At 33.2% G+C, this 19,540-nt stretch overlaps 1 protein-coding gene across 4 annotated transcripts in view; it reads right to left on the minus strand.

The window, feature by feature from the left end:
• Positions 1-19,083: 19,083 nt before the first annotated feature.
• The window catches only part of LOC129228277 (NAD kinase-like), a 137,905-nt gene continuing 137,448 nt past the window's right edge, over positions 19,084-19,540 (minus strand). For all 4 annotated transcript variants that reach the window (XM_054862946.1, XM_054862948.1, XM_054862945.1 and 1 more), the window contains one exon: positions 19,084-19,338. The gene's annotated coding sequence lies outside the window, so the exon portion shown is untranslated. The remainder of the gene's footprint in view (positions 19,339-19,540) is intronic.

Genomic DNA, 19,540 nt, shown 5'->3' on the forward strand with positions numbered 1-19,540 from the left:
TATGCATTGAGAAGGAGGGGTGCTCTTCTAACTCTTCAGCTGTCCAGCCTAAAAATTCACCTTTAAGTAATGTTTGCTTACATTAAATGAAGTGTGAAGGTACTTAGAATTCTTCCTTCTTGAAAATATTTTGCGTTTAAGGCTCTAAAAATTCGATTTTTATCTATATTTATACATATTTTAGAAAGGGATGGAAGATTCGTGAGCTCCTCGAAAAAAACCTCCCTTTAAAGCTATCATCACGATATAAACTAGGGAGGGAGGGGATACTATCAAAAATCGTTTGTAATTGAAGTCCCAAAAAATTTCATTTAAGTTGCTTTTAAGCAAGTTAAGTGATAAGGGCTGGATAAACTAGTTTCCATGGACATTTTTTCCAAATAAAAGACTTAAAATGCAATTTTTTGCTACATATCAAGGCATTTATGAAAGGGCATGGGAAAAGGGGGTTCTCCCCCTAGTTTCGAAATTAAAGTCATAAAAACGAAAGTTTAGGCTCTCTTGGTCTTGTGAACAATAGGTATACTTTGAGAACCGCAGCATTTAGAGATCGTCCGAGTGTCTGTATTTGGAATCAAGAAATGATGTAAAAGAGGGGAGAAAAATTTTGGAAATAAAAGTTTTGTTTTGAGGATAGGGATATAATTTGTCTCCCAATTAAGGCCTATACTTCTTTTTCAGTAAAACGTATGTGTTCAATTTTTTTTATCTTCTCATAATATTTTTTCTTTTTCTCCCGTAAAAAAATTCCTACAATCACAAGGCTTTGGGAGGGGCCATGGCCCCCATGGCCCCCCTCTAGATCCGCCCCTGATAAGTATAAAGAACAAAATAGTATTCATTTAGAAACGAAAGCTCTATATTTAAGCATATACAAATTTCCAAAACATGAAATTATTCTTCTTATGTTTAAAAAGATTAATCTGTTGATACATTTTTTTTAACATGGAGTCTAAAACCTTCTCTGTATTGCTATTGAAATTGCTCGTAATCCCCTTATACTTGCTTTAGTTATTTTGGGAAATTTCAATCATTGTGGGCTCTTGGTGTGATTTTACCGAATTTGCGGGAATCGTTTTGGGATACCTTTGATGATGCTCCCTCCTTCTTTCCTTACTTTTTGTAAAACGATATGATATTAATTTTCGTTACAAAGATATTATCGTCAGGTGCTGAGATACTTTTGGTCCCCATAAAATGGCGCTAAAGAGTTTCATCCGAAATGATTCCAAAATAAGTAGTAAAATTTGGCTTTGAAATTGTGCAAAAAGGAATATTAATGAAAGTTTTTGTGCTGTTTATGGATTTGCCTAATATAGTTGCTGGATTATTTAACACAGAAAGTTTTTTAAAGATTCTTTGATTGGCGATATTTTGTTTACATGGTGAAAGCTGAGAAACATTATGACGTTGTCTTCGATTTCAAAAGCAGCGACGTTGAAAAAAACTGCCAAATGCATCAGCTCGGAAATCTTTCTGCAAAAATTTTGGCGATCTGCTATTTAATTGAATAATGAGTAAGTGTTCAATCAGCATAAATAATAATAGAAACCATTAATTACACTAAAGTTTCGTTTCAATGGAAACTGATCAGCCAAATTATATATTATTTGCCAATCTTGTGCAAAAATCTTACTTCAAGATTTGACTTGAGAAAAGCCTTGAACAGTCACGAAAAGCAAAGATAGTCAACAATACAACAATTGTCGCTATCGACAGGGAGTTGAGATGATACACTAAATACTGTATTGAGTTTAGGAAAGCCTTCGAACATGGAACTAAAAAGCTCATAACTCGTTTTTTATTCCACTTAGAAATTTCGAATAGGCGCCATCTTCAGCAGAAAAATCAGAGCTTTCGATGGACATATAATGTAAATATGTGCAAGTATTTTTTCATCCCTATATTAGAGAATTTATACGAAAATTGTATTTTATTGCTCCCCTATGGGGGTTTTGCCCCCCATAATGGGACGAAAACTACCCTATGTGTTATTCTGATGCATAAGCTATATTATTGTAAAGTTTCATCAAAATCCGTTCAGTAGTTTTTGCGTGAAAGAGTAACAAACATCCATCCATACATCCATACATCCATACAGACAAACTTTCGCATATATAATAGTAGTAAGATATATGTATATATATATATATATATATATATACATATATATATATATATGTATATATATATATATATATATATATATATATATATATATATATATATATATATATATATATATATATATATATATATATATATATATATATATATGATATCGATTTATCGTTTTCTGAATTACCTGCAATTAAAATAACATCAATTTGTAAAAATCAGAAAAATAAAGAATTACTAGTCTTTTTCTTTCTCTATACACACATATATACATTCTTACTACATCCTTAAAGTTTTAGAAGATCTAATCTGCATACTGGACACACGTTTTACGTACGAGAAAACGCATAAAATGAGCTACAAAAAAAATTATTTTCTGGAGGACAAGAAGAGATCCCATGCTGCTTTCTTTTTCATGATGTTTTACACATAGCCAGGTACCATAATGTATAAAAGGTTTTTTTTTCCTAGTGATGCTGTTTTGAGTTAATTGTGATCAAAAAAGCACAATTTTTGATAATTTGAAAAATATCAGGGCATTTTTCTCCTAAAAAAATTAAACCTCAAACAAATTTTGTGTCATTTACTCTCTTCATAGTATAAACTTTCAGTATATGTTACATTTTTTTCGGGGGGTGACTTTTTGGGGGAAATAACGCAGGTTCAACTTGCGCGAAAACGGATAAAATCCATACTTTGCGACCCCTTATCTGAAGAAAGCAACAACCCCCAACCAAAATAACTATGAAGTCGTCATCACTAGATACAGTACAACCAATAAATATAAACATAATCGTGGGGTGGTGTTTCTGTAAAGAGCTAAAGCGCACTGAAATGCGACTTTTAGAATTTTTCTAAAAAGCGCTGCAAAACGTCAAACTTTGGGAATTTTTAACGAGCGAAAAAAATTTTTTGGAAAGCTAAAAATTTCAGAATGTTTACTTCTTATGCCTACTTTGAGATATAAAAAAATTAGGAAAATCAAAAATGGTCACTGCCAAAATTTCCGTTTTTTGTCTGAATTTCAAAATAATGGCTCTTAAATTCCAAACAGTCAAATGAACGAATCCTACTTGTTACATTAAAAATTGTCCATTCAAAAACACTGGACGTCGCAATAATAGTGTAATTTTTAAAAAAAAATCGTGTTTGTGATTTGTTTAGGGTTTAGGGGAAAACTGATAAATGGACTTTTCAAAATTTTTGATCGCTCTTCCCTTTGTCGCAAAGTTTCACACTTCACCATAACCCCTCTTCCTTTTGCCACATATCACACTGTTTTTCATAAACGTTCTTATATATATATATATATAAAAAAAGCTTGATGTCCCATTTTCCCCATTCTATGTTCTTGTCATTTATTTCCTCCGCTTTGCCACGAACAGTTACAATTTAATGAATGAACCCCAACTTAAAAAGGGACTTCATTCGTAGTCAGTTCCTTGCAAATAGACATTTCTGTACTCGTTTTTACGAATGCAAAAGAAAAATATTTCTCGTCTTGGCATTGGTGCCAAAATGGATAAAGTTCGCCAATTTCACAATTATGGAAGTCGTTCTGAATGAAATGATGCCGCAAAACTTCCTTAATACGTAAAACTTCTGTACAAACAATATTTTTTGTAAAAGTAGGCATGAACTTGCCGTTGAAATATAAAATTTCCAACAGTCAAATGATCAAACTCTACTCACGCAACATGTAATTGTCCATGTGAAAGCACTGGAGGTCGTCATAATACGGCAATTTTATCAAACGTTTCACCTTGAGATCTGTTAGTGGTGATAGCAAATGCAGGTATTATTGGGAGCTGGAGCTGAAAGTCGGCCCTCACTCCGTAAAATAATTTATTTAAATATTAAAATCGCAAAACCATAATCAAAATGAAAATATTTTAAATGCCCCTAGTTACCCAAAAAGCCTCAATAATGAAAACGAATGCAAGTATTTCATTTCTTTATGCTCAAGCGAGAATTGGCAACACCACAATATTATCCAGCAATTTCTTCACGCCATGTCGCGTGAAAAAGCAAATAAAAATGAACTTTCACCAACTTTTAATTGCTTCTAGTGCTGTTTCTAGCCAATATAGCAGGTTTCGATTTTCGCGCGGTAAAACCGGGTGAAACGTGTTTTAAAGCATTTTTCACGAGCTTTCCAACCATACCAAACTCGAAGCATTAAAATGCATTTTTCGTGTAGAAAAAGCGGTTTAAAAAATGAATTAAAACTTAATGTTTCACGCTTCCAACAATGAATTTCAACAATAGAAAAGAGATAAAATTAAAATTTTTGAGTTTCGCTAACTAAAAAACGCTTATAACTTTTTTTTCTAGAGGATTTAGGTTATTGGACCTTGGGCGCCCTGATAATTTTTTCGTTATAAGTGTTTTTTAAATACCTTTCCAACCATATCAAATTCGGAAAAATTGGACCATCTGTTCGCGTAGAAAGAACCATTTAAGACAAAAATGGGTTTTTATTAATATCTCCGTTAATTAGCGTTCGATTTCAAAAATTTTTATTGATGACACTAAAACTCGGCAATAGCTACCGAACAAAAAAAGAATGGAGGAAATCGGTTCACAAACGGAGGAGAAATCGGTACCGAAAGAAAACGGCTTGCCTATTAATACATAAAGATAGGCAAAGAATGTCTAAGAAGAATAAAGAAACTGGCTATAATATAAAACACGAGAATAACGAAATGAAAATTAAAACTATGTACGTTAAATACCGTATTACCACGCATTATCCGGTATGCCCGAAAAAAGCGAGGTTAACCAGCATGCCGGAAAATTCGAATTTTCTGGTATGCCGGATAATTCGAAATTTTTTTTTTTTTTTTTGCAAAAAACAAAAGCAAGTTTCCTCATTCAGTTCTAAACAGAAAGCAAACCACTGTAAGGAAAAAAAACTTATAAATCCCAAAAGTATCCTTCTTTCAAAAAAAAAAAGTGTATTGCATGTAATATGTGCCTGTTATTTATGATAGGTCATTATTATCGGATTTAATTATACGCCAATAAAGTAATCAGTACCTGAAAAACGCAACATTTTTTTTAAATGGGAGGTTAGGGAACTAGACAGTAATAATCCTTATTAAATATCTCTGGATATTGAGTGTAAAATAAGCGACTTGGAAGTCGCCGGGCTAGTTCAAAATAAACCAAATCAATATAGATGGTAGTTGATAGGAGGGAAGTTATAGAAGACAAAAGGATCGCCTGAAAGGTATAGAAGGTATTTTTAGAAATAATTTTGGCGACAGAAAGAGTGAGAAGGATTTTAGCAGGTGCGTTGGAGAAAAGTGGATGGTCCAAATATTTTGTTAGTAGCCCAAGGAAGTTACACAAACATTACTAATGTATACATTGGAAAATTGCAAATTAACTGCAACGGTCAACGAAAAATGATGAATAAAGCAGAAAGTAGAAAGATTCACAATAGTCATGATGAATATATTGTACTGCACTGCAAAAAGGAAATTTGAGATTGATTAAGAGTTAAAAATTCGAAAATATATGTAATTGAAAAAAGTTGCAATTTTATCACGAAATACAATGTTCCAAACTGCTCACCGTTCAAAAGAACGATCGTTCATTTTAAGGATTCATTCTTTTTGACGCGTTTGTTCATGAACGACCCATCCCTAGTAGTAATGATAACAACAATTTGGTTTGTAGATTTCTTTCGTTTTCAGTGTTTTCCCATGTAATAAAGAAAACGTGTACTACTAGGTGCATTTAAATTTTATATGTGTTCTGCCTGTGTGATTCATCTCAATACGAGGTGCGGTGTGCTGCTTTTGGGTGAAAAATGATGAGCACTGCTTTAGATGGTATGAAAAATACAATACATGTAATACATTAGTAAATGTTTCAATCGCGCAAAAAAAGTTTTCCGTTTTCAGTGTATATTTCATTGATTTTATCATTTTTTACATCACGTTGAAGCTTTGAACTATCGTCTTTCCCTCGAAATAGCACCTTGATAAATTATCGGTGAAAGTTAAACCTGTCATATTTTCGTGAAAGCTTTCCGACATTTTTTACTCTTCTCAATGTTATATGTTACTGGGATGAAATTCTGATGGTCGTACAAAAACAAATGCACTATGATCTACAGTTTGACTGTTGGTGATGATGATTGACTGGAACTTCATGTTCATTTCTCCATATTATAAAAGCAAAGTGTTTGTCTATGTCAGCATTTCTTAAATTGTGTTCCGCGGGACCCCAGGGTTCCACGGAGCTTTCTCAGGGGTTCCATGAGACTTGCAGGTTTTCTTTTCCTAGCTTTCAAATTTGTTCTTCAAAAAATTGATAAAACTAACCCTTTTTTAAAATTAAAAATAAATTTACTTTTACTTTCGTATACTAATCTGATCGTTATTACCCATCAGGGTTAGTCACTATAGGAATAATTTTATGTGTTGCTTAAAAGAATGCAAATTTTAGACTATCAAAAATAGCCTGAAATTGTGCCTTCAAGATTTCAACTTCACAATTTTTCCAAGATCAATCCCAAAACACCTCCTTCTGCCTTCTCACCTAATGTCTTCAAAGATAGGCTAAAATTGCACTTTAAAAACTTCTATTTCGAAAACTTTCCGTGAGAAATTTCTGATCCCCTAATATCACCAAAGATATTTTAAAAGTGATTTCAATATTGAAAAATTTTTGGAAGTGCACACCAAAAATTACGATTTTTGTCGTCAATTTCATATATACTGCTCTTGATACCAGCTAATCACCCTGTATCTCTGGCAGCATTTGAGAGGGCAATTTAAACATTTAACAAGTAAAGACCAATTTAAAGAGCAGTACTGGTCAAGGGCATCTAAATGTTCTAACTCTGTCTGACGTTTACACATAGTAACATCTGAGTCCATGATTTATAAATAATTAAAAATTGTTGAAAATTAAAGATATTTTTATTTCTAAGGTTTAAAAACTTTTTCTGTGTAAATTTAAGTGAAGTATAAATACTATTGCTTGCAGGTAAAAAAAACATGAGTGTTTCTTTTCCTAATTAAAAATGTTTTAAAGCAAAGACTCATTCATAAATTCTGAGGTTGTTTGCCCTTTTAAAAAATACAAATAGGAGTGTATGTACTGGTATTTTACAATAACAAATAACAACTAGCAGTTATCAATAATTAGCATGATCGGAAATGAAATATATTTATTTAGCAATTTAATGACAAATACAAATAGTTAATGTGACAGTTTGTTTGAGGTTTAAATCTGCCTCCCCTCCCCCGAAACAGAGTCCCGGCTACACCACTTAAAGTTGGTGACGAAAAATCAGGGGTTCCACGAAAAAGGGAGCATTAAATAAAAGTTCCACCAAAAAAAAGAAATTAAGAACCGCTGGTCTATGTGAATGCATAGGCCGCTTGAGAGGCGGAATAAAAGGTATAGTGTATCAACTGTTATTAGATTCTTAGGACTTGCTCCTAAGGCACACTCGAACTCGTTTTTGTACTTTTTTTAATGTAACACTAAGAAATTTTTTTAATTTGCGGGTATCAAATCAAAGAAATTCTTACCTTTTCCATGTTACAGCATTTTAAGATCTAGAAGATCTTAGAAGACAAAATAAGATACAGTAAAACCTGTAAAGTTGACCACCTGTCTAAGTTGACCGCTTTTTTCAGGCACGGAACTAGCCCTTATCATATAAATCAACCTCTGTAAGTTGACCACATGTTTAAGTTGACCACTAAAGTAATGCACCTCAGGTGGTCAACTTACACAGGTTTCACTAAATGTTTTCAAAGTTCACTTAACGATGAGAATAAGTTCAATATTTAAAAATAAGGTAAACTTATTTCGTATTATGTGTTTCCTGACAACCACCGAGTAAAAGATTTATTAATACGTTAATGAGAAATAAAATATATTTTGCATTTTGAATTATGAAGAGTTGCTTTTAAACTTTATTGTGAACTAGCTTACTACCCGGCGTTGGCCGGGTGCTTTTCAATGCAACTTATCATTTAGGTTATTAAATCACTAAATTCTTTCTAAATGAGCGTAAAAAATTCTATTTACACCGCTCTCTAAGCTCAAACGCTCAAAAGACGTTAAATAGCACAGAAAAACCAAGTATTTGCGGTAAAAGTTGCATCAACTAAAAGCGAAAAAGCATGAGGCTTGTTGTCTGGGCTCTATCGTGTCCACTGGCACGTTTGTCTACAGTTGAATTTGGCGGGCGGTGCATAAATTGTCTTAATGGGGGAAATGACAAATGATTGTCCTTTTGTACACCTTGTGAAACAACCTTTTACGTGATGCTTCGAATAAGAAAAGCGTTTGCGCTGCCTTTGAAGGGTTTGCATACCCCAAGACATCAAAAAATGCAATAGTACTCTACACATACATTTTGTTCAGAAAAAAAAATCATGGAATGTCTCCCTAGAAAGAATCGTGAGCTTTCTAAAAAGTAAAGTCAATGGTTTTTATCAGGCACAAATACAGGGAGATTAGTCTTTAAGGTTACGATAGTTTCTTCAGTTCTTCTTCTTTAGTTACGATATTTTCAGATTAATTTAAAAACATCCTCAACGGTCCAAAAGCTAAACAGATAGTTAACCGTGTTTTTGTGTTAAGGTATCAAGTGTTAGACTCATTTTGTAAGTGTTTGTATGCAAACACATTTCGCAGAAAAAAGTTTGCTTAGTATAAATACCTTTACAAAATGTGTATGCTTACACTTTCCGTGGCAATTTAGTGGCATGCCATGGAGTAAAATTGGATAAATGTAATTTGCATAAAAAGATGCAAGTCAGCTTCCTTTAATTTTCTTATATTTATGTCAAATTTATATTTTCGTACGTAAAAAAGGTCAGTTGGACAGTAATACCAAAGATATGGAAATTGTCTAGATTTCAATTTGGATTTCAGATGTTTAAAACCTAATACCTGCCGTAAAATATTATTCATGATATCTGACACTGTTGCACGATAGTTAGCGCACTTATTTGAGTTTGTTACTCTAGAGTACTCCTTTGGGGATATCGAAATTTTAATTTCTAGAGGGGACAGTAGTCAGGAGGAGAGGGAATGGGTCCACTGAATATTAATTGCCATAGATTTTTTACAATTATTATTTAAAAAAAAAACTTAAAGCATTAAAAATTGAAGTAGGTGCACGTATTTATGGAACGAACTACTTAAAAAAACGTCAATTGTACTGCGTTATAAAGAAAGGAGTAGGCGTGTATATTTCGGTTACTATCCGAGTTAATTAAAAAAAAAAAATATTTGCTGGCCATGAAAAAAAAAAAAATCTTGCTTGTACTTACAACTGTATAATAGACAATTTTTTTTGTTTATATTTTACAAAAAGCTTGTTGCACATTTTGTTCCCTTTATCCACAGCTTAAAAGCAAAGGAAATGTATTTCCACGGATTGAAACGGAATCAAAATATTAAAAGTTAAATGATTCAAAATTTTCTAAACATGTAAATTTAACTCAAAAACTTGCTCCAAAACAATGTTCTTAGTCCCAGTAGCAAGAAGAAATCCATTTTTCAGTGTACCCAACCTTGAGCAAGTAATATAAAGCTGTCCGTATAGATCTCAAATACATTAAATACCTTATCGACTGTCCTTGTGTTGTGTGTCGTCTTGTTGATTATGATAGAGAAAGCAACTCTCACTGGGGATTAGGATATCTTGAAGTTTTAAGAAAGATCCACTGGAAATGGAATTAGTGGTTATAGATACATAAACGTTTCAACTTTTACCTTCTTTGAAAAAGAGTTGCTTCTATTACATTGTTAATTAGCTATTCTTTTCTTACAGCTATTGTTCAATGACGGTTAAAATGCTTAGTGATGGTGGTAACAGGAAAAAAACGTCCCCAGCAAAACCTCCCCCGGAAATAACGTCTCTCCGGATGAAACATCCCCAGAAGAAACCGTTCCCAAGGAAAAATCGTCCCTTAGAAAAATACGTTCTGTTGAACAAAATTGAGATGCTTAGCGTTTTACCATTTCCGGGTGATAAACTGAATTTTGTGCAGTATTTGTTTAAATACTTTGTTTTAAGACAACGTAATTGCATCAGCGCGTCAGAAATACTGTCACCCAAACACACATAGCCCTGCATCAACAACACGAATACGAATTATTCGTACATACTTTCAAAGGTAGAAGATAATGCTACGAGCACTCAAGCAAATAGTATAAACATATAAAAGTCGCTATTAAAAAACTGGTAGTCTCCAATTTTTATTACTCAAACTAATAACATATATAGTTTTAATATCTTGTTAGAAAGTATTACTTTTTTTTTTTTTTTTGATGAAAGCCAAATAAAGCCGCTAAGACATTGGTATAATAAATTCTGTCTCGGCCATGTGATAAAAAGTAAGAAACCACGTAACTCCGAGTTCGTGTGATTCGGGATAACGTGTGTCGGTGTATTTCTTTATTACACAGTTAGAATACTTTTACAGGACAAAAAAAGCATCAATTTCATTTTCCTCTGTTGTGATGCTATTTGCGGTTAATTGTATTAATAAAAATGTATTACTTAAATTTTGTTTCTTAAAAGTTGTATTTAAGTTTCTGTTTTATCAATAGTTATTTGTACAACTTTCCTTTTTCGTAACTCAATAAATTTGATTTTGTATGACTTGTGATTACAAATGCATAGTAAATTGAAGAATCAATAATTGAACAAAATAATTTTGAAAAACGTCGAAATATACGTTAAAAATCACATTAGCTATCTTTCTTCGATTTCTACAATTAAATTGTACAACAATTATAAATTGTTATTTGTTACAAACATTATTACGTATAAATAGGCTTGCCAGACGTGACGGTTTGACCTCGACAGTCCCGGCCGGTTTACTTCACGTCCCGGTGAAAGATAAGTTTGATTACAGATGACCAAAGCAGTCTAAATATAATTAATAATTTCTGTACGTCAGAGCCAGTCTGACGTAAGTTGAAATATTACGATTTTCTGTTTATTACATCGTATGTAGAACCCTAGGGAAGTTGCAACCTATTAAGTATTTCTATTTTGGACTATTACATATTGTTAACAGACCCTCAAAACCCTGAAATTCACCGCCGCCGTATTTTAAAATACAACGACTGATTTTTAATGAATTTTTAAAAATCCCACGCGCAAAAAAGCGCGCCTTAAGGTAACGTCACATGGCAGTAGGGAAACTCACTCCGAGGGAGGTTCGACTGGTGTTAAGACTACGAGCACAGAATACGCTCCACATTTAAAGCCTTGAAATCAATTAATTAACCCGTTAAATACACAATGGAGGCTGGATTCGTGATATGACAGTCCAATAATCATCCTGAAGCGACTTCGATGATGATATTTTACTTTTTCCGGGAGCACGAGAGATTCAAAGTTTAGCAGTTAAACGAGCAGCTTGCAAGCGGGGTGTGTGGTAACCCTCGGTTTTCGCTTGAAAGTTTTTCGCTTTATTGGCAATAAATCTCTCTTTCTTTCTTTCGTTCTTTTCCGTTCCTTTTCTCTTTTATTTATTTTCTATTGTTTTAAATTCCATTTAATTTTATTCCTTTTCAAAATTTTGTATTTTAACTTTGCAAAAAAAGGAAAATAATTTTTATAGTTTCGATATAAAAAAGTGCTTTAATTTATTTTTGAAGGAAAGAAAGGTTATAGAAATGTATTATTGCAACTAAACTGAAAATGTATTTTTAAAGTATCACTTAGTATTAGTTAAAGTTTCAAGATATTTTTTCATATTTATAAAGAAAGTATTAATAATGTTTTCATTATGATTAAAGTGCAAATAGTGATGTTTTTACCCCTTTCTATTTAAATTTAATGCGTGGGATTTCAGTCCCTTTGCAATTTTTTTTTAATGTCTTATATTCTTATTCAATACGTATTTTTGAAAGTATTATGAATTTTTTTAAATCTTTTTCGCTATAATACGCAATAATGAGCAAGCCGGGGGAAAAAAAACACTGGCCCCGCTCATTTTCTTTCCATCTTTTTTTTTTTTCAAATTACTTCGCTGATATTAAATTAGCAGTTATTATTTATTTTTGACATGTATTAATTTTTTGAAAGGGGGGGGGGGGGTGATTTTTTTTCGGACACAAAGTTTGTATGCACCAATTAATGACGCTACGAAATCGTATCCAAAACTTACGATTTTTTCTTTCTTTTTTACAGTCCAAATAAATAAATAAATGAAACATTAGAGATAATATTCATATTAAAATGAATTACAAAATATTACTTTTGTGTTTAGTAATGTTCCAAACATTTGTTTCAAAAAAAAAAAAAAAAAAAACTTTTTGTAGTAGATGATTAAAAAAACTAAGTTATTTTTTTTCAAAATAAACTGTTACTCGTCCTACTGACAGGGTTGCCACTGAGTTCAGCTGCTAAAAATTAGTTAAATACAAAGTCCCGATCCCAGCCCTCTTGCTCTCCCCCCCCCCCCCCCCCTCCGAAACACTGTCAGATCTATGCTATGATTATATGCTTTTCGTGTTGCAACTACTTAAGAGAAGGCTGAATTTTTGGCACGATGTTAGTACGTAATGTATTCTTTAAAAAAGTACAAAGTCCCGATCCCCACCACTCTTTCTCCCCCCCCTCCCCACCCTCATCCCCTACGAAACACTGCAAGAACAGTACTATGATTGCACGCTTTTCATGTCGCAACTAATTAAGGGGAAAACTGAAATTTGGCAGGATGTTAGTACGTAATGTATTCTTTAAAAAAGTACAAAGTCCCGATCCCCACCCCTCTTGCTTTCCTCCCCAACCCCTCCGAAACATTGCAAGAGCAGTACTATGATTATGCGCTTTTCTTGTCGCAACTAATTTGGGGAAAGCGGATGTTTTTCAAGGTGTTAGTACAAAAAGTATACACTTAAAATAAGACAAAGTCCCGATCCCCACCCCCTCTTTCTTCCCCCCTTCCTCACCCCTTCCGGAACATTGCAAGAGCAGTACTATTATTATACGCTTTTCGTCTCCCAACTAAATAGGGGAAAGCTGTTTTTTTTTTCATGATGTTAATATGTAAAGTATGCACTAAAAAAACACAAATTCCCTACCCCTATTGCTTCCTCCCCCCCCCCCCCGCCCCGTCCGAAACATTGAAAAAGCAGTATTATGATTATACGCTTACAGCTCGAAAACTAATGATGATACCGGAGTATTCCTTTTTTTTTATTTCACTTCTTACAGTATTATAAACCAGTGGTGCCCAACCTACGGTTCACATCCGGCCCATGAAACTGATCTGTGTGAAACCGTTGTTTTGCGAAATGTTACATTTCGAGGACTATGTTGCAACTGGTTTCTGAAAAACAGGTTGCATTCAAAAAAAAAAAAAAAAGGGCATCAAGTTATTATAAACTACAATTGTTTTTATAAGGGGTCATCTAACAGTTCGTTGGCTTGGTCTGAAATATTGTTACAATGCATTCCACTACAATGTTCACACTAGACGTACAATCGAACCCAGTTTTACGACAGCAAAAGTTTGTAAACACTATGTTTTACAGTGGCAAGGTATGAGTAGGAGAATTTCACTTGGAGCAGAGGTAATTGTCATGATCTTAGGAATCAGTCTGTTGCTTGAAATATATTTCCAAACCCATTCTTCTGCTGGAAATTTAAAACCTAACCAAGTTTGAATAAAAGTTTGTGAAAAGCAAGTAATCGCAAAAATGTCCCTAAAGTTCACTTTTGATTTATCAAAACTTCCACCAACTTCAGACGTCACTCGTCAACATCTTTTTAAGGTTTCCACCAGAGGTTTTAAGGTCAACAACAGATTCGAACTTGGTTAGGTTTTAAACGTCCCCCAGAAGAGTAGGGTTGGCATTATACTTCATGCAACAGACCGATTCCCTAATTCATGATATTAATTTGTTGAAGTTACTTTTTGTTTTTTATTGTGAGTTTTCTGCATATGATTAAGTTGGTAAAATGGTGAAACTGAGCATTCTACATAAAAAGTGTATGTTTCAGAATTTGTGTATAACAGTGGTCTCCAACAATGTTTTCAGAAAACAATGTCTAAATATTTGGCTAACAATTTGTAACATTGTCATTAATCGTGCTCTTCGAGTTGTAACGTTTCACAAAACAACGGGCAACACGGATCAGCTTCGCGGGCAGGATACGGCACCTGGGCCTTAGGTTGGACACCACAGGTTTACAATATTGTTAGGAGTGAAATAAAAAAGGAGCATTCCGGTAACATCATAAATTTTCAAGCTGTACGCGTATAATCATAGTACTGAACTGATCAGTGTGAAATGTTTGGAAAGGAGGGGTTGGGGTCAGGACTGTCAAGGTTTTAGTGTACACTTTATGTACTAACATCGTGAAAAAATTCAGCTTTATCTTAATTAGTTAAGAAAAAGAAAAGCGTATAATCATAGTACTGCTCTTGCAGTGTTTCGGAGGGGGTAAGGGGGGGAGAAAGAGTGGTGGGGGTCGGGACTTTGTACTTTTTTAAAGAATACATTATGTACTAACATCCTGCCAAAACTCAGCTTTCTCTTACGTAGTTGCTACACGAAAAGCGTATAATCATAGTAATGCTCTTGCAATGTTTCAACGGGGGTTGGGGGTGGGGGAAAAGCAAGAGGGGTGGGGGTCGGGACTTTGTGTTTTTTAGTGTATACTTTATTTGCTAACATCCTGCAAAAATTCATAAAGCTGAAAGTCTCTCTGTCTGTCAGGATCTCTCTCTCTGTCCGGATCTCTGTGACGTGCATAGCGTCTAGACCGACCGATTTTCATGAAACTTGGCACAAAGTTAGTTTGTAGCATGGGGGTGTGCGCCTCGAAGCTATTTTTCGAAAATTCGATGTGGTTCTTTTTCTATTCCAATTTTAAGAACAAAATTATCTTAAAATGGACAAGTAAATTACGAAATTATTATAACGTGGAACCGTAACATGGGCACAAGCCAACAGGCGAAAAAATTCACCATTCATTATTTGTAAATATACAGGCGAAACGAAAGACCTTTTAATTTTCTATTACGGGCAAAGCCGTGCGGGTACCACTAGTAAATAAATAAACATGATAGGTACATAGGAACCACCTTCATTTTATTATTTCTGCTGTTTTTTTTTTTTTTTTCTTCTTAAATCAAAATATCAACACAACTGTCTTTAAAAAAATATTTTTAAAGCAATATATCAAACTATTAACATATCAGAGCAAAGTGGAGAAAAATAGATGATATGCCGAATTATGTTTCAAGTTGCAGAAACTTTAAAATGAGAGAAAGAGATTTAGAACATTGTAATAAAACGTTGCAATAGTAGTTTTTAAATATTTGAAAAAAAAAAAAAAAAATCCTCGAAAGATTTAAGAGGCATGATATTCAATAAATAAATAAAACGGGGGAAAATTATTTATGAGGTATCACTTCAAAATATCCCCACAGTCGAAAATGATAAAAGGTTTTTTTCTGTTACCGCAGAAATTTCTATTTGAAAAAATCAAAATATGAGGTTGTAAGGAAAATTAAAGAGGGTTTCTCAGAATATTTTTATTTAAAATAAATAAAAGAGGAACGTAGAAAGCGGAAAAAGGGATTCCCTGCACCCCTTCCCCATTATATAATCGAAAAATGAGTGAAATTACGTTTATAAAACTTTTGTCTCGAAAAATTTCCGGTTGAGAGCCTCCGAATCCACCCCCCACCCCTTCCGTTGCAACCTTATTAAACATCGTTTAAAAGTTTTGTTTAGAACATCAGTTATAAAATTTCCGGGAAAAACTCTCCTAGCTTCATCATACTAACACTCATCTAAAATTGTGTTTCTGAACTCCAATTTCCAAACACTTTTCAGGGAAGAGAGTCCATACTCTTATCCCTTCCGCTAACGTTATCAATGTTGGCCTCCAGTTCCGTTTTTAGGACTTCAGAAAATTTTCGTCCGACTCTTAGATATCGCTTCTCTCCCCCCTCCCCCCAATAAAAATTTCGTTTTTAGGATTAAAATTTTTAATAGTCTAAATTTTTTTTTTCATGATTTCAATTACGAAAAATTCCGGGGAAGAGTCCCCGTACTCATATCTTCCCATCATCATCGATGATCGTTAAATGTCGCATTTTTCGATCTACAATTTCGAAAAATTCCCGTGAGAGAACCCCTGATTCCATCATTTAGACGACCACTTCAACATTTACTTATCGAAAAAATTCTAGAGAGTCAAAGAATCTTCCCTCTCCAAACAGCATTAAAAATAGTTGAAATTGTGCTTACAGATCGAATTTTGAAAAATTTTCAGGGGGATATTTTCCGACCCTTCTGAGCGAATATTTACTAGTAATGATGATATGATTTATATTGCTAATTCTCTTTTTTTGCATAAAAAAGTAAAAACTCCTAATTTATGTGTCTGCGCAATCAGATTATTATCAGTTTTCCCCTGACAGTCAAGGGCATCAAGCAGCTCGCCAGAAGAAAAAGACAAAAAAGAGAAGATTGATCCTCTGCTTTCTGCCGTAATTATTCTGTCGAAAATCTTCATGTAGTGATCAGGAATTCGCGTTAGCTCTAAAATTCGTTACTCGTGAAAAACTCGCGTTATAGCCATTTCGCGTACGTCGAATCGCGTTGTAGCACGGGTCTACTGTCTATCGAAAATTTGTGAAAACATATATAAAATCATCTAAATAACTTCTGTGAAACGTCGAAATGAAACGTTTAAAGAAGTTAAAAATTATTGTAAATATTTATGTTATTTATAGAGTTACCGCTAGCCGTGGTTTTTTTGAATATTTGTTAAAAAATTTAAAAAAGAAAGTTTCCTTTTTTTTTCTTTGGGGAGGGGGTAGATCCTTACATTGTAGTTCAAAATGGGCGATTTTTTTTACTTTATCACGGAGCGATTCAAAAGCTGAATCCGGCCCTGGACCTGTTAAATCTTCCTTTTTGTGGTGTTCGTATTAGTTTTTTTATTACAGCACTTCGAAACCCAGGAGGTGATCACAAATAAACTTGTATAATAAGCACAAAATAAACAAGGACATGAAAAAAGAGAGATTCTAAAGAGATTCTTGATCAATTTGGGTAAGAAGCACACTTGAAAATTGTAGTTTTTAGTGCTTTAAATAAAGTTTTCTGATCCTAAATAAATCCTTTAAAAAATACGAGAATGCGACTTAGCGATCCCATTGTTGGCATTGGTGCCCCGAAGGGAGGCAACTGGAAGCAGGGTTGCCAGACGTCCCGTATTTCGAAAAAGTGTCCCGCGTCCCGGGGACCTTCCATAAGGGACGGCTAAAGTCCCGTAAGTCCCGTATTCTAGTTGATAACAATATTTTACAGAACGAGACATTATTTTAAGGGGAAAAAATAAACAAAAAATGTGAAATAATGATCAATAAGAAAATCATGTGGCATCAAAAAAAAAAAAAAAAAAATGTTTAAATTTTAATTTGGTTTGTATGTGAGTGTTTTTTTTTTTTTTTTTGGCGTCAGACTATTAGGAGCCGAATGGTTGCTTCTTTGTTGATTGACTAATATTGGAAATATAACTCTGCGCATGCGTCGTCATTCGCAATGAAAACTATTTTTATACCTTGATAGGCGACAGCTTTTGAGGTTTAATGCTTTGTTGAGATTGAATTTACAGCGGCGTCTCAAAAATAAGTCCACCCCCTCCTCTTCACTTCTAGAAGTCTGTCCCGTATTTATTGTTCCTAAATCTGGCAACCCTGACTGGAAGTCACTATGACCTTGAATAACTTCCCTTATTCGGCAAATTTGGAGACATAATTGCACCAGTGCAATTATGTCTCCATTATTTTTAAATGCCCGAATGTTTGTGGTACCTATGTGTGCATATCCGCATTTTATCATTTGCCTAAGTTTGGAGTTCCATTCGGCAAATTAAGAATTTCTGTCCATCTAAAAGCTTATGTTCGGGGTGCCCCTACTTGTTGTTCTTTTTATAGTATTTTTTTCTTTTTTTATTCCATGGATCCTCTCGTGTGGTAGAGCAAATGCATGTAGAAATTTCAATCTAATGTAAAAAACCAAACTTCAAACGCAAAAAAATAAAGCAAACTCTTACATAAAATATATTTAATAAACATGAATGCACATTCAAATAAAAAATGCAAGGAATGATAGCTCATTTCAGCCATCTTTGGCATACATTGCACAGAACACATGAATCTAAACTTATCCATCGAAAATAGATTTAAAAAGCTGATAGTGATTGCATGATTTGCTTTAATGAATAGCAGGAAAATTCATAAGTATACATAACATGAACAGAATGCAATTTACATAATCGTGGACACCATTTTAGGCATCAAAAAACTTATTTGTCTTAAAATGGTCAAAGAATAATTTTAAAATAAATATTTTCCAAGAAAAATTGATCCCTTTATTTATCATAAAATGTACTGACTAACTAGTAAAAAAATTCATTAAAATTCAATTTTTTTTCTGGCAATTTCAAAACTAGACCTATAAAACCGATTCGATGTAAAACAAATCAAAGTGAAAATGTGTCTTTTACTCCAAATGTATTTTCTACTCTGCTTTTTACACCAGGAGTTTTACATTTTTGCTTTATCTGTATTATGGAAAAATTTATCAACTAAAGTAAATTTTCTTTTAAAATTTTACCTAACACAATCTTAACGAAGTTATTAAATCTTTATACTAGCAAACAATTTCAACAATTTTACTATCAATCTAATCATAGGATTCATAAGAATTTTTAATTTTTATATATGTATATAAAAAGTTCGTTTAAAATAATTTCCCTCCTGTATTAGTGAAAAATTTATCAATTAAAATTAGCTTTTCTTAAAAATCCCCACTAAGATATTTTCTACAAATTTGCTAAGCCGTTGTGTTGGCAAAAATTTCATTATTTATAAAAAAAAAAAAAAAAAAAAGTAATTCAATATTCATAAGAATAAGTTCCCAAAAACGCTCGTTTAAAATGCTTACGTCGATTGTTAAAAAATATAAATATCACAAAATGCTACTGTGATGATAAAATTTAAAAAATAGTACCGTTTAGTTCTCTGTACATGATTTGAAAATTATGAATATTTCACTTTGTCTACTTATTCAGCAAGGTATTACAATTTTTAAATTACATTCTAGGTTCATTTTCAGGACGACTTGAGTTTTGGAAAACACCTGTTTTGGGGTGCATCTTCTATAATTTCTGCAGCGCAATGCTTGTTTCTGAAACATAAATAAATAAATTAAATAAACATATTGAATGGTACATAGCTGCAAAGAAACAACAACGTCAAAACGCACAAATAGCAGGTTACTGCAGACATTGATGAAAATATATCCGGCAAGCACATTTCTTTTGCATTGAAAAAGGCGCTCCTTGTAACGTCGAAACATATGTCTGCAGTAAGGGGCTATTCATTAATTA

The sequence above is a fragment of the Uloborus diversus genome, chromosome 8 (assembly GCF_026930045.1).
Source record: "Uloborus diversus isolate 005 chromosome 8, Udiv.v.3.1, whole genome shotgun sequence".
NCBI lineage: Eukaryota > Metazoa > Arthropoda > Arachnida > Araneae > Uloboridae > Uloborus > Uloborus diversus.